Genomic DNA, 13868 nt, shown 5'->3' on the forward strand with positions numbered 1-13868 from the left:
CCTGAGTAAACCTGAGGTTCCACTGGGTGCTCAGCCCAGTCCTGCCCATGATTGTGAGAAGGGGCTCTGCTCTGGGGACACTGTTGTCTCTACTGTGGGTACAGCCATGTAGCTCCTCCTCACTTAGAGGCCCATAGGGTGAGGGGTGGGCATGAGGCCTCCACCTTCTGCCTCTGAGATGTGCCTTTTGGGGTGATGATCCAACAGAGTGATATCTCTGAGCTTGTTGGAGAAGGTAAAGTGTGAGTTTGTGTCTCTGTAACACCAGCAGTCTATTTTACAGGTATCTATATTTTTGTTTTACTTTGTGGCTCTAGGGTATGCCCAAGCAGCATAACCCTACTTGTTATACTGCAAAACATCTCCATCTTTGCATAATGGGCAGACAAAATAGCCTTTTGAATTCTTAGCCCATAAATCCCAGAAAAATCTCTCATAAAGGCATCTGATCACAGAACCCATCCCTGTGGCTTTCCAGGTAGCACCAGGGCTTTTTGGTGGAAACTCTCCAGTGTAAGTATTGTACTTTGAATTTGTGCAGTTATGTGTGGGGCACAGCACAGGCTGAAGGCCATGCTGGATGCGCAGCATGGCACAGCACAGGCCCAAGACTGCTCAGGTTAGCTGTGGAGTGGATGACTGATTCCTTGATGCACAGCAGTCACAACACATGTGAACTTTAGTTGATTCCTTAACGCTACTCCTTGGCTCACTTCTGAAATGAAGTCATTTAATGTACCAGAGAAAATGGGAAGAAAAATCGGGGAAGTACTTTCTGTTGTTTTCAAATAGAGTAACTTGTCTTTGTGGGAACTTGGGTATGTCATGTATTGGAGTGGACTTTACCTTAAAAACTGTCCCAAGGGGAATTTTGCCAAATACACATTTTCTATTAAGTAAGAACTGTATTGTATCACATAGGATATTAACAGGTACTTAATCCTACTGGGTGTCATGTTCTGTTTCTGTGCCTTTCCCTTCTTACAAAGTGTTGGTCTTTTCTGATTTCCAGAGCTGCCAGACACTCTAATGTTGGCCCATGTTATACTGACCCACACATTTTCTTTTCTGCCCTGTTGTGTCTGAACTGCTGATTCACTGTCCAGGGAGCAGACTGTGGGAGCTGTGGTTACAATCAGGGAGGAAGTGGCAGAGACATGACTGAATTTCGTTTTGTAATGTTCACTTGCTTTATTCCAAAAGACATGCTCTCTCCTGTAGTCTCTTGCCTTTCCTTTTTGCAGAAGTTTCATTTCCTACATAGTGGAGCAGATGAAGCAAGGAGCCTCATTAATTCCCAGTCTTGCTTCTTTTTCTTATTGCTGTTCTCACTATATGACAAGATCCCTGTGAGAAAATAAAAGGAATAACATTTAATTAAAGGTTATCTTTCATTGTACATACACTAGGATCCAAATTAAGGTGTCATGGAAGGTATCATTTATAATTCTAGAATGTTTAAACTCAGTCTAGAACATATTATATAAATGCTGTATGATGAACATATATACTTATTGATAAGCATTATCTCCATGTTGATAAGCACTTTTACATACGAGTCTTCCATGAGGAAGATGGATAAGCAGGGTCTCACTCTGGATCCCTGTAGGAGTTGTTCTTGGTAGCATACTCTATCCTCCCTCTTCACAAAGGGCTCTGTTATTCTGGCAGGATATTGGTGGGGCAAATGCAGATGGCAGAAGGACTGCAGCAACCTGAAAAATGCTGTTTGTCATCCAAGCTTGAATGGAACTCCATGGAAGGCAGGCAGCAAACTTGTCACCACTCTCCCCTCCAGACTTGCAAGGGCTTGCTATGAGGCAGAGGTAGCACTGAGCTCCTCCAGAAAAGGTCAGATATCTTTTGCAATAGCAAAGACTAATCAAGCTAAATATGTAACTCCTCACAACCTGCACATAGAAGTTCAGTTTGCTCTCTCATATCATTCTTACTGCTGATCTAAGTCATGGCAAAAGGCAGGGAAACTTTTTCAGAAGAATGATTTTGGCATGCTTAGAAATTTGGTAAACTTAGAAATGTGTTTAATTCTTTTTTTGTGGATACACAATGGCTTTTAGAAGCAAGTGTAATGTTTAAACACATGCCATTTGATCCCATGTCACTAATTACATCTTACCGAGCATCACCAATTGACAGCTGTTTGTTCCTAAATCCTTTTTTTAGAGATTTCCTTTCTTAACATTTTCTATTAGCACAGTACTAGGTCTCGGACAGTGGAAGTCTTGCATAAATAATATAGAAACTGAATGAAAGCTGTGTTTTCCCTTTGGTCCTCAAGAATGCCTATGAGCAAGGTTAGAGGATGATAGTATTTTCCTACTCTCCAGCTGATGTTGCCCGTAGGAATGAAGCTGGTGTTCTTCCAGTCTTTTTTCACTTTCATTTTATGTAACTTCCACAATTTTGTGCATGTCCTTCATCTTTTTATCTTTTTTCTGCTTATTATAGCAAGGCAATCTCATGGAAGCAAGAAAATTTTATCTCCAGCTTCTTTCTCCTTGCAGAAGAGAGCACTTGTTCATTGTGCCTTTTCACAATGATGGCAAAATGACGTACAATTATTACTAGATTAGAAAAGGTGTTTGTGCTCAGTTTGCACAACAGCAGGTGATTACATCAAGTGTAAACTGCTGTATGATTAGGCCCAGTGTTTCTAAATATATGCAGAGCTACAAAGGGTAAGTTATATTGAAAGTTTTCCAGCAGAAAGTATTTGATCATACAGCTTGTACTTTGATGTTTGTTGAATATGTTTCAATCAGAGCTGTAAGATTGGGCTTAACATATTCAAAGCAGTTTGAATCTTTCAAGATCATGTCTTTTTTCCATTTCCAAACCCAATGGCTTCAAATCATCACATTCCACCACAGCTGAAGTGATTTATAAGTCTTAGTGCTGCAAACTGCAGTCTTCCAACCTGGAACTCTCTCCACAAAATATTAGTGTTCCCCAATGATTTCAAATCACTTTGCACACTGTAAAAAGAGCTAGGCAATTTAACACCCTTAAAAACTCCCTGTGTTTGGCAGAGATTTGTATTTAAATCCAAGGCATGTAGAAAACCAGGCTGATTCAAACCACAAGATGTATTATTTTGTACCTTTGAACGTGAAAGGTATTTCCCAAGTTTTTTTGCTCTGTTAGTCAGCTAAACGTGTCAGAGTCTGTAAAATTACTCTCTGCCTCTTAAACTTCAGCAAGTTCTCGTAAAACAAGCCAAGAAAACTGGTGGGATTTTTTTGGCATAAAATACAAACTTATATTATGCTTTCCTAAACTACATACTGTTTCTCACTACTGTTTCTTCTGTCCTTTGTCTTCTCCATAGACTATACAGAACCTCCTGTTCAGCATGGGGCATTGTTTATATAGACAATAGGGTGGCTCTGAGACCATACAAAGAAGATCCAAAGCTGCATTCAAGGATTAGAGTAAATCTGTTGGATTTCTTCCTCCTCTTCCCTTTCTATGATCTGGTAAAATGAGGGGACTTAGAGTAACAGCATATGAGGTGGGATCAGTGGGTGCTTATGTGTTGGTTGGAAGCAGATGGGCCTTCCAGATTAGTTGCCAGTGGATACAAAAGTATTTGCACAGGTGGAGTAAGAACAGTCCAGTGTGGGAATTCTCCTGTTTTGTTTTGTGGGGTTTTTTTGTTTGTTTGTTTGTTTTTGTTTGTTTGTTTTTGTTTTTTAATGCAGAACAGTCTATCCTTCTACTTTCTGGAAAGAAAAGGCCAGGGCTTACTGCCTTCCCTAACAAGTTGCAAGCACAAAATCTGTCCCCTCTACCCTTATGCACATAAATACTACCTTCACTCATGCTGGTTTTGTCTGGAGATGAACTGCTTCAGCTGGTTCAAATTCTTTTCTCTTCTTCATGTTCCTTTTGCTCTGCACTTTTGTTTCCCCATACAGCTGGAGTCCCTGCTGGTATTTTGGATAACTAGAATTTTGTCACTGACCTGGTAATGTCCACAGAGACCTAACCTTTGTTATTAGCCCTCCTGAATGTAAGTGCCAAAATCTATGTGTTTGCCTTATCTCATCAAACTGGAACCAAATTCTGGTGTCAGCACATTGCTGCCACATCACTCAGTCAGTCCCCTTCAAGGCTATAATGAAGGGCAATAGCAGCCATGGACAATACTTGTGGTGCAAGGTGCAAAGGTTCTTTGATAAAAGGATTCCTTCCTGAGTATGTGACTAGGGGATTTCAGCAAAAACCCTGAGAGCAAACAAGCTGAATCACATAGTTCTTTTATAGCACAGAGAATTACTGATGTGTTAGTAGGATAAATCAGATGTCAGCTCTCCCAGAGCACCAGATTTGGCCAGGCATCTTATTTTCTCTGCTAAGTTTGATGTTGTGTTTTTAAAATTTATTTACTTATTTATTACATTTTCTTTCTTTGTCCTGTAGTGAGAGGAAAGGTCTGCAAACTGAACCATACCTGCATGCTTATATCAATCTCATGGTCCTACAAGCAGAGAGTCTGTAAGGTGAACTGAGCCATAACTACAGGAGCAAGAAATTTGTATTGGTTTGCCTTCTAAAGGAACAGTCAGCTATGGGACCTGTGAAGCACTTACTGTTATGCCTCTGAGTTTAAGGAAAGTCCAGGCTGTTGGTTTTATTTTTTAGGGAGAATCTTTCTGTATTTGTATGCACACATAAGAAATGTTGAAAATTAAATGAAAATAAAACATTAGCTGTTCTTCAAAGCTTGTCACTGTTATTTGTTGTGCCTGCTATTTTGCTACTATAGCAGCAACCAGAATCCTCTAGAAATACTGTATAGGGCTCCTTGAGACCTCAATTCATCTCAACAAAGAAAGAACAAGTTACAAGAAGCCAAAAGTTAAGAAGTCCAATGTGCTCCTCATAAAGAGGGAGCACACTGGATACCATGACAGGTTGACTGCCACCTTCCTCTGTTTCAGAGGAGCTAACTTGAGTCTGACTCTGAAAGAGAGCAGTTCTGTTGCCTGAGGGGTGCAGGATGAAAGCTAGCATACTAGAAAGTTTGGATAGCTGTTTCCCAGTCCTGGCACTGGCCCCAGCTCTTTCTGTGACTTGTTTTTCCTGTATGTAAGGTGAGAGTTTCAGTATTTACTTACTTGGCAAGGTGAAATGATGATTAATTTGTCTTGGTTTTTGCAGTCTGATGTACAGAGTGCAATTAGTTGCAATGTGTGCACACATCATCCCCCGGGCAGGCCACCTTCAGGCTGTTCTGGCCAGCACCAGCATGAACGCCAGCAGGAGCAGCTGCTTTCAACTCCTCCTGAACCAGGGAGGGAGGTGCCTGGATTTTCCCTTCCTCAGTCCCACACGAAGCTGATTGTTTGTCTTTCACCTGAAGGTTTAGTGCAGGTGTGGGCGTTAACCATTCCCCAGCTTCTGGGCTGGCCCCGTGTGTGGGGATGAAGATCCAGTCTATGTGAGCTGGCAGTCATAGGTGGCCAATTGCACTATAGATTGCCCAGAAATATCACCCTTATCCTTCAGTCAGGACAATGCCTCCCATGAAGACAAATTTCAATCTAATTGTACCAATATTCTTTGAGTATAATGAGACATAATGCAAAAAGATTGTGATGACAACAATATAAATCAGCACAGCAGTTAATGGGAACACCCCACAGGCCATTCACGCATACGCTTCCATTAACTGGTCTTAATTCTGTGACTTCATTTTTTTCCTGTTTCACTGTAAAGGATTTGCAGGTCTGGATATTAAATCTATCTGAGTTTTGTAACAGAGAAGTGAACAACACTGCAATCTAAATTTAAACTCAATAACTGACAGCCTACTCTTTCTGATTAGAGAAAAAAAAAAGGTCATCTCTTCCAAGAAACTTCATCTCTTCTCAGTGTTTCCAAAGACTGAATATCACCTTCACTCTCTCTGCCCTTTTCATCATGTGCCTAGGGCTATACTCCATAAATTCTCTATGGATTCACTAGCATTGCTAGAGCTTGTGGCATTGCTACAGGTTCCAATGCCAGCTTCTCTTTCCTGTAATGCAGAGGTCTATAGTACAGAAAAGAGGGAAAGAGCTCTAATGATCTACCCCAGAGCCCCCAGTCCTACTTGGAGATATCAAGGAATGATGGTAAATTAGATAATGAAAAAAACCTCAATTTTTTTCTTCTTCCTGGCTCATAGAAGATTTTTTTCTGCTAGAAATTACATATATACTACAATTTCATTATTATAATTTACACTGAGTTCATGCATTTTTCCTGGTGTGAAGCTCTGTGATACTCAACCCACTTTTATTTTGAGAGTTGAAAAAGACTTCTTACAGCAAGAAGAGACCTTTCAATCTGTGACAGGAATGGCACTGAGGTTAAGTCTGGCAGCAAAGGCTGTGCCAAGTAGAGATGCTGTTGGCATTTCTGTACCACCTTTGTGTACTTTATCACCTTTACCCATTCCCATTCTGCCCACATCATCCCAACTATTACTTGTGGCAGAAGTGTATTGAGTTGTTACCTAATGGAGTCTGCTCCTGAAAATCACAGATCTCAGATGTTCATAGCAGCAGCCAGACCCAGAGTAACAAGTGCCCTCACATTAAGGGTATTTTTCTGTGGTGAAGCAAGTACATTGGATGTTCTCTTATCTTTTCCTTTCTGAGTTTTCAGATTGCCCTGAAAGCTTTTTTTCAACTTTTCATTGAAATTATCTGAGGCCCCTGTTAATTTGATGCTGTAGCCAGCAGTGGGGACTTTGAGAGACCTCAGGTTGCAATACCCACTGCCTGGATTGTGTCTCCATACAAGCAGCCCAGGAGGACCCAAGAGGGAGTAGGTAAAGCCAAGCATAGGTTAGGGTGTGAATAAGCACAGGGAAGATGGTGCTGGGAATATCTCCTGGGATCTTGCTGTTTGGAGCGCTGGCAGTTGGCCATGCCAGACCCCCTTCTGAGCAGCTGTCTCCAGCTTGCTGGTTTCTGCCTTGTTCAAGGAAGCAAAGTCTTGTACATTGTAAACAACTGGAGCTGTGTCAAAGACACCCACCTCTCTTATCATTACTCTTCCTAACAGAAAATTACTACAGAACCTTGAATTTTGGCTAAGCATTAAGGTTAAAACACAAAAAGAAGAGAAATGCTAAAATACACAAAGTATGCCTGGTTCTCTTCAGGCATCCTGCAAGATTAATTTTCTATTCCTCCTTACCCCCTGCCTGAGGCACCACATTGTCTATAATGCAGGATTCACTTGGGAATGTACTTTGTCTTGGAAGTGATCCTTGGTATTTCTGATTATTTTTTTTCCCCTGGGAACTTGTCATTTGCGGGAAATATTAATGATTTCTGAGTTTGACATGATATGGGCCAAAGCTGAAAATGAAAATAGAAAACAAAGATATTGTCCTTGAGCTGGGATTATGGCCTTTTCAGACAGCTTCATCTAACTAAAACACTCCTGAAAAACTGTATGCATTTTTGTATCATTTCAGGATAGCACTATGAGGTTCTTAGAAGTTGCTTTGTAAATGCATAATGCCAATAATTTTTCAGTGTAAGGTTTGCTTTTATCCATGGATTTCAAGGCATTTTACAAGGGACAGCCATATCATGATCCCATCATTCTAATGAACATGAGATTTTAAACTAGAGAGAATGATTTGCTCAATATCATACCATAAGTGTGTGGAATTGCTAGGAAGAGAAGGTAGATCTCCTGGAAGAAAAGTCAATATTCACAAAAATTAGGCAGCAGTCCCTATCCCTGTATCTCAGCATGAACTGAAGGTTTCATTGGCTATGTACACAATTTTGAGTCACTAATACAGAGTCTATTGGAATTGAAGCTATTTCTGAGTGACCTCTCTCAAAGCTTGCAGTTTCATTTATTCATGGGGTTTAGTACTGCCTTTACAGCATCCCATTTGTCTTGTTTTGTTGGCCTGTAGAAAAAAATGGACTATTCTGCAGACCTGAGTCTGTGCAAAGAATGATACACTATTGGCAGATAAAACTGGGAAAATATGAAAAAACTAAGCTCCCTTTGGCATCTACTGACTCAAGTTGGATTAGTACAGTGTGAAAGGTCAAAGTACTGGCAAATTCCTTCTCTCAGCTGGGGGGAAGTGAGCAGAAATCTCAGAGGCAGAAAGTACATTCTTCAATGGGGAATTTTGATGGATAATATAAATGAGCTGAGAAAGAGAGGGAGGAAAATCCCATTGATTTAAGTTAAATGTAACAGCCATAGCTATGAGTAGGTTTTGTCTCCATTTCTTAATAATGAAAAAGTATTGAAAGTAAAACAATTAGTAGAAAATTATTAATTTAAAAACAATTAGTTGAAATAGATCTGTGAATGACATCATCGAGGCTAAGAAAATATTTTCTGAGTTTGTCTTTTTTTTGCATTGTTTTCATACAGCTGCAAATTACATCTCTTCCTTTCTTACAACATGTCTTGTTCAAAGCAATTTTTAAAAACCTCACAATTAATGTTTTGGTGAACAATCAAACTTGAAACCAGATCCAGAATTTCCCTGAAAACCCAGATAGTCTTATTTGCTTTTTAAATGGGAAACGATGGATTTCATGCTTCTGAGAGCAAATGACTGGGACCCGGATCCTCAGGCCAGACTCCTGAGGCCTTGTGACATTTAACAGGCAACTTTTCTCTTCTTTCCTCTGCCATCAGTTCATTATGAACTCTTTGTCAGCAGCATCCCCTTCCCTCCCCTTTCCTTACATTTGGGAGTCCATGTAGTAAAAAGACAGAAGTAGCGTTGTCCTAAGACCTCTAAGCTGCATAATGCAGACCAAGTCCTTTGGTCACAAGCAGACCCAAGGGAATGGACTCTCTGCTGGCTCTGGGATCTTCATGGGGCTGAAATATACTTCAGGCTCTTCTTTGTCATCCACACATGTTTTTTGTCAGGCACTGGACTTGTGACTTAGGTCACGATTTGACCCATATGCTGGAACACAGAGTTCAGTGGACATCAATAGCAGGTGAGCAATTCCCTACCTGACATTATCTAACTGTACCAATCAACATCTCCCATGAATCTGGGGGAAAAATCTAAAAGCTCACACAGACCTATAAGCTATTCTACAACAGATTTAAAGCCTGGAATATGTCTTTCTGTAAAATGTACTTACCCCTCGCTATACTTAGGCATGTTCTCAGAACAATCAGTCTGGATTAGCTCTTAAAATAAAATTAAAGTTGCAGCAGCAGCCATAACAGGGTTGTCACCAGCAGGACCCAGACTTGGGGCATGCTGAGGGGAACAGCTGGTTCATTTCAGAGAAATGAATAGCCAGCTATTGTCCTTGCACCTGGCCGGTACCGGCTCCCACAGCTGGAGATGATAAACAGGGCGACCATGAAATGACTGGTGTACTTTTCTGGAGAGGAATGAATTAAGTAATAATTGTGGCAGAAGTGTATGATGTGTAGGAATTACGTACAAAGCAGGTGTCACGAACATGATCTTCCACTTTCCCCCATCAACGAAAGCTTTTTAGCTCTCTTGTCTTAGGGACAGAAAAACACTGGGGAGACGGTCTTTTCACAACATGGAAAAAAGGGGAATCACCAGACCAGGGAATGCAAATGAGCCTTCCAGACCACTGGACAAGACTCTAATCCTCATTATTCTTTGCAGATGCAGTGGAGATTTTGATTGTTGCTTTTGTTAGCTAAATGCAACTGAGATATGATTTGTACAGGAAGCCCATCTGTTTGTAAGGACGAGGATGATTGGAGAACAGCAAGGCTGAGCTCAGCCTCCCCTGCTGCTTACAGCAGAGGGTGTACGCAATTGTTCCAAACATCGGCGATGTCTTCAGGCATGGAATATGGAATAACTCACTATTATCACCACAAAGGGCTTAACCTGGTGACTGGGAAGGGGCAGGTAGGCCTGCTGTACTGGCTGTGCTCAGGAGGCTGAATAAACAAACCTTGTCCCTGTGCCTGCAGCCACAGCTGCCCTGGTTCCATAACAAGGCAATAAGGTCTGGGGCAGTGGGCCTGGGTTTCAGCACAAGGTGAACATCATGCTCATGCTTTGCTTTGGAGTCAGGGCCTTAACCTTTGATCATTAGTGCTCAAACTTCCTTGAGCACAAGGGACTTTATACAGCATCACTTTCCTTAATTTCACATACAGCTCTGCAGTGCTTTGCAGCTTCCCTACCACAGATGTCTAAACCAATCTTCCCATTCATTTGAGTAACAGCAATTAGTAATAGCGGAACCCATCTCCTGAGATCTCATTATAAATCCCCAAACCCAGGCGTTTACACATAATTAGTGATAGCAGAAGAGACCGATCCCCTGCCTGTCACTCATCCCAGGGATGGCAAGCATATCCCTCCTTACATTTTTGGAAGCTCAATCTAGTTTTTCAAAAGTAAACACCACAACAGTAAAATAAAGACTGCTCCATCCCTTCTCCTTCAACAACTGTTGCTATACCACCTTTCTACAGATGCAGAGAAAACTTGCCTGTGTGTGGCTTGGAGCCTTTGCAGAAAATAGCATCCATTATTCAAAGGATGAGTAACAGCTCACACATTACATGTTGTGTTTCCTTTTTTTTTTGTTAAGAAATGCCTGAAAGAAAGGCTAGCAACTTCTTTGCAGTGAACACCCATGGAGAACTAGAAAAATTCCCAGGTTATGGATAATTTTGTGTTTTGCAGCTTCCCAAAACTCAGGTATTTTTCACAGACACATGATATTCTCTTGGAAAATCTGTGCCCTGCCTGTCATCTCAGCAGTAACTATGTGAAATTGATATAATTTTCTTTAACTTCATCATCTACCAACTTCTGAATAGCAGCAGTGAAGGTAAAAAATGCCACCAATTTTCCCTCAGTAGTTGCAAAAGCTGTGAATGTGCTGCTCTGACACCAAAGCTCCCAGGACTTGAAAAATACCTGGCGCTTTGCAAGAGTCTGCATTCAGCCAGTTGTCGCAAATAATTTCTGAGAAGCTCACATTTTCTGATTAAACCACTTTTCCTTGGCAAACTTCACTGGCCAACTGCAACGGTAACAGCCTGTCTGCCATTATTTCATATTAGAGACAGAGAAAGATGCTTCAGGAAACGCAGCTTTTATTGTCTTAAAAGCTGGAAGGATTCACATAACACTACTCCGGAAAAATTATAAGCGACTTCTAGGACGAAGACTCCTTACAGACAGTGGGTTGAAGAACAGAAGTCACTTCATCTCTTGCTTTCAGAGTTTCAGCCAAAGCCATTGAAGAGAGGGAAGCTGCAATACAGATGTTCCCAGGCACTCAGCTAGGGGCTTTACTGACAGAGGATAGGAGGTGAAAGACCACTGTGGCATCAGTGGAAAGTGCAGACGGGAGCCACAGAGAGAGAGGATGAGAGACTTATCTCTCTTCAGAGCGGGTTTTTTTGAAAGACAACTAACCGGAGCCCAGATGTGAGTTTTTAGTTGTCTTAAGAAGCTGGGTGAGGCATAACCTGTTATCTGGAGAGGTGATGGTAATAGCTAGCAATAAAATAAACCAGTCAAAGTACTCCATTTTGTCTCCCACAAAGGATGTTTTATTTTTATTTCTTGGTTATGGGTAGTTCTGTTTGATCAGCTTGAATCTGGACTTGAATGAACGTTTTACAGTTGTGGAGAACTGCAGAGGTTTGAGTTTTCACTATTTTAATCTAATTCTTTCTTTTTAACCTTAGGCTTACATAAAAGCACCTACATAGAAAGTTCATAATACAGGTTATTTGTATTAAATATTTCTGACAGGAACATCCCAAAATGATTCACAACATCTTCCCACTAGCTTTCTCTCACACTTTTTGACAGCCATGGAGTGAAATACGTCTCTCTCTGTCAGTAATTTAAGTAAAATGGCACTATTTTATCTGCTCCCATCTCTAGTCAATTGAGTCTCTTTTCAGAGTATGTCCCTGATTTCAAGTGTCTAGTCTGTACCTACTAAGAAAGTCTTGTTGGTTCCTATACCATCGTGCTGATCAGGTGCAGTAATTTTTTTCTGTTATTGACGTTTTCAAGCTCATTTTTTAACCTCAAAGGAGATTACACCAAGAATGAAATACTGGCCAATACCTGTAAACCCAAAATATATTGCTTAGGGGAATTTTTCTTCTCTGTAGAAAACAGACTTAGTACATTTTCTCAAAATCTCTTGATCCTTTCTACGTGCAGCTCTTTTGAAGTACACAAACGTGATGCTGTTTACGTTACTACAGATGGGTGTTAAGGTGCCTTTTATGTTCTAAATCAAAATTCAGTGAGATTTAACAATTTGTGAACGGCTGCAAACCAAGTATGTAAGGTCGGCTTTCTGACTCTGTTGGTAGCTCTTTGTATAGGGAAAGAAATAAAATATAAAAAATACAAACAAATAAGAATAAAAGGCTGTGAAAGGTGATGTGTTTTGCTAACATCTTCCTTGTTTGTTTAAGGATTTATCTAGTCTGATAAAGGAACTCCTAAGAAAGTATGATAAATTGAAAAGATCTAAGTGTGAACAGAAATCTGGTTCAGTTTTCCAAAATTTGTGTGAATGATGTAACTACTTACCCGACTTCTAAAATAACTAATTTCAGAGTGAAATGGTCACAACTGATCTGTGTAGTATATATAGAAAGAAAAAGAGATACTTACTTTTGAGTTATGAAGGCTTCTGCAAAGGATTGGATTGTGAAGAGAGAATTTGCAGGACCAGTTGGTGTGAACTTGCTGCACTCGTCAGAAAGATATATCTCCAGAACAAGTCCTGGCTGATGATGTGCAGTAAGGACTTGCTTCTATGGGACAGGGAATGGGAAGGCCTTTGTGAAGAGGCTGGTGGAGACCCCTCATGTTTAGGGATCCTCATTACCCCACAACCAACCATGGGTCTAAGTAGGACATGTACAAGGGGACTGTGCCAGTCTCGTTCCCCTGTCAGACCAGGCCAGGGAAATCAGGCAGCATATATGGTAGCATTAGTACTTGCCACACTTGTGGAAGACTTTTTTCACGCACAGAACATTACAGCAGATCTCCATGACTGCTGAAATTGTCGCAAATTACTTGATCTCTGCACTTGATTTCTATGATCTCATCCTGAGAAGCTCTTGCTCACACATGGCACAACCCTTGTAAGAGTGTAAAAACTGAGTGGACATCACTAAGATTTGACCTTCCAAAGCAGGAAGCTTACATTTTGCAAAACTGATGTTTGAGATGTTACACTCCTTTACCCAACCATGAAAGTTACTCCTCCAGCTCTTCTGATTCATAGTAAGGAGCTGCTGTCTTGGCTCAAACTGACACATTTAGTCAATTTAGTGTCAAATTTAGTCTGACACACCGCACGTACTCTGGACATGAGAATCAGGCCTCTACTTTACATCCATGGGGTTTTCACTGTTTTACAGGAACTTGAAGACTTGAAAAGTTTTCCTTGGAGGTCTGATGCTGTTACTGCAGGCAAACACCTTTACTTGCCAGTGAATGAGATAGTGGAAGGGATCCTTTTTTTGTTTTTTTTCTCCTGTGTAAACTTAAAGAAGGGTAAAATCTGCTCTTGTCAAAACAAATAGAAGGTTTATAAATGAGTTGGCTGGAATCAAGGTTTGCCTAAACTTGTGGCCTCAGAAATTGGCTACACTTTCTCCATTTCTCTGGTTTCTAAACAGAAGTGCAATTTAGAAGGTTCAAAATTGTCAACCTAAGATAGGCAGGACATTTAGCTATGGCAATGCAAGATACTGAAAAGCAAATATTTTCAGAAGGTTTCCATGAACACAAGAAACTGCTTTAAAATCTCTCTAAAATGTTGATTTCTGCAAGGAAAGAGACTAGGCTA

At 40.7% G+C, this 13868-nt stretch overlaps 1 long non-coding RNA gene across 4 annotated transcripts; it reads left to right on the forward strand.

The window, feature by feature from the left end:
- The first annotated feature begins 216 nt into the window (after window positions 1-216).
- On the forward strand, window positions 217-4695 carry LOC108502692. Of its 4 annotated transcripts, none has more exons than XR_001876563.1 (4): window positions 217-283; window positions 1672-1851; window positions 3350-3497; window positions 3939-4695. It is a non-coding gene; the product is annotated as an uncharacterized LOC108502692 (long non-coding RNA). The 4 variants fall into 4 exon arrangements; XR_001876565.1 differs by having other exon boundaries at window positions 3350-3452; XR_001876564.1 differs by having other exon boundaries at window positions 217-235.
- The last annotated feature ends 9173 nt before the right edge of the window (window positions 4696-13868 follow it).

The sequence above is a fragment of the Lepidothrix coronata genome, unplaced genomic scaffold (assembly GCF_001604755.1).
Source record: "Lepidothrix coronata isolate B3197 unplaced genomic scaffold, Lepidothrix_coronata-1.0 Scaffold123, whole genome shotgun sequence".
Taxonomy (NCBI): Eukaryota; Metazoa; Chordata; class Aves; order Passeriformes; family Pipridae; genus Lepidothrix; species Lepidothrix coronata.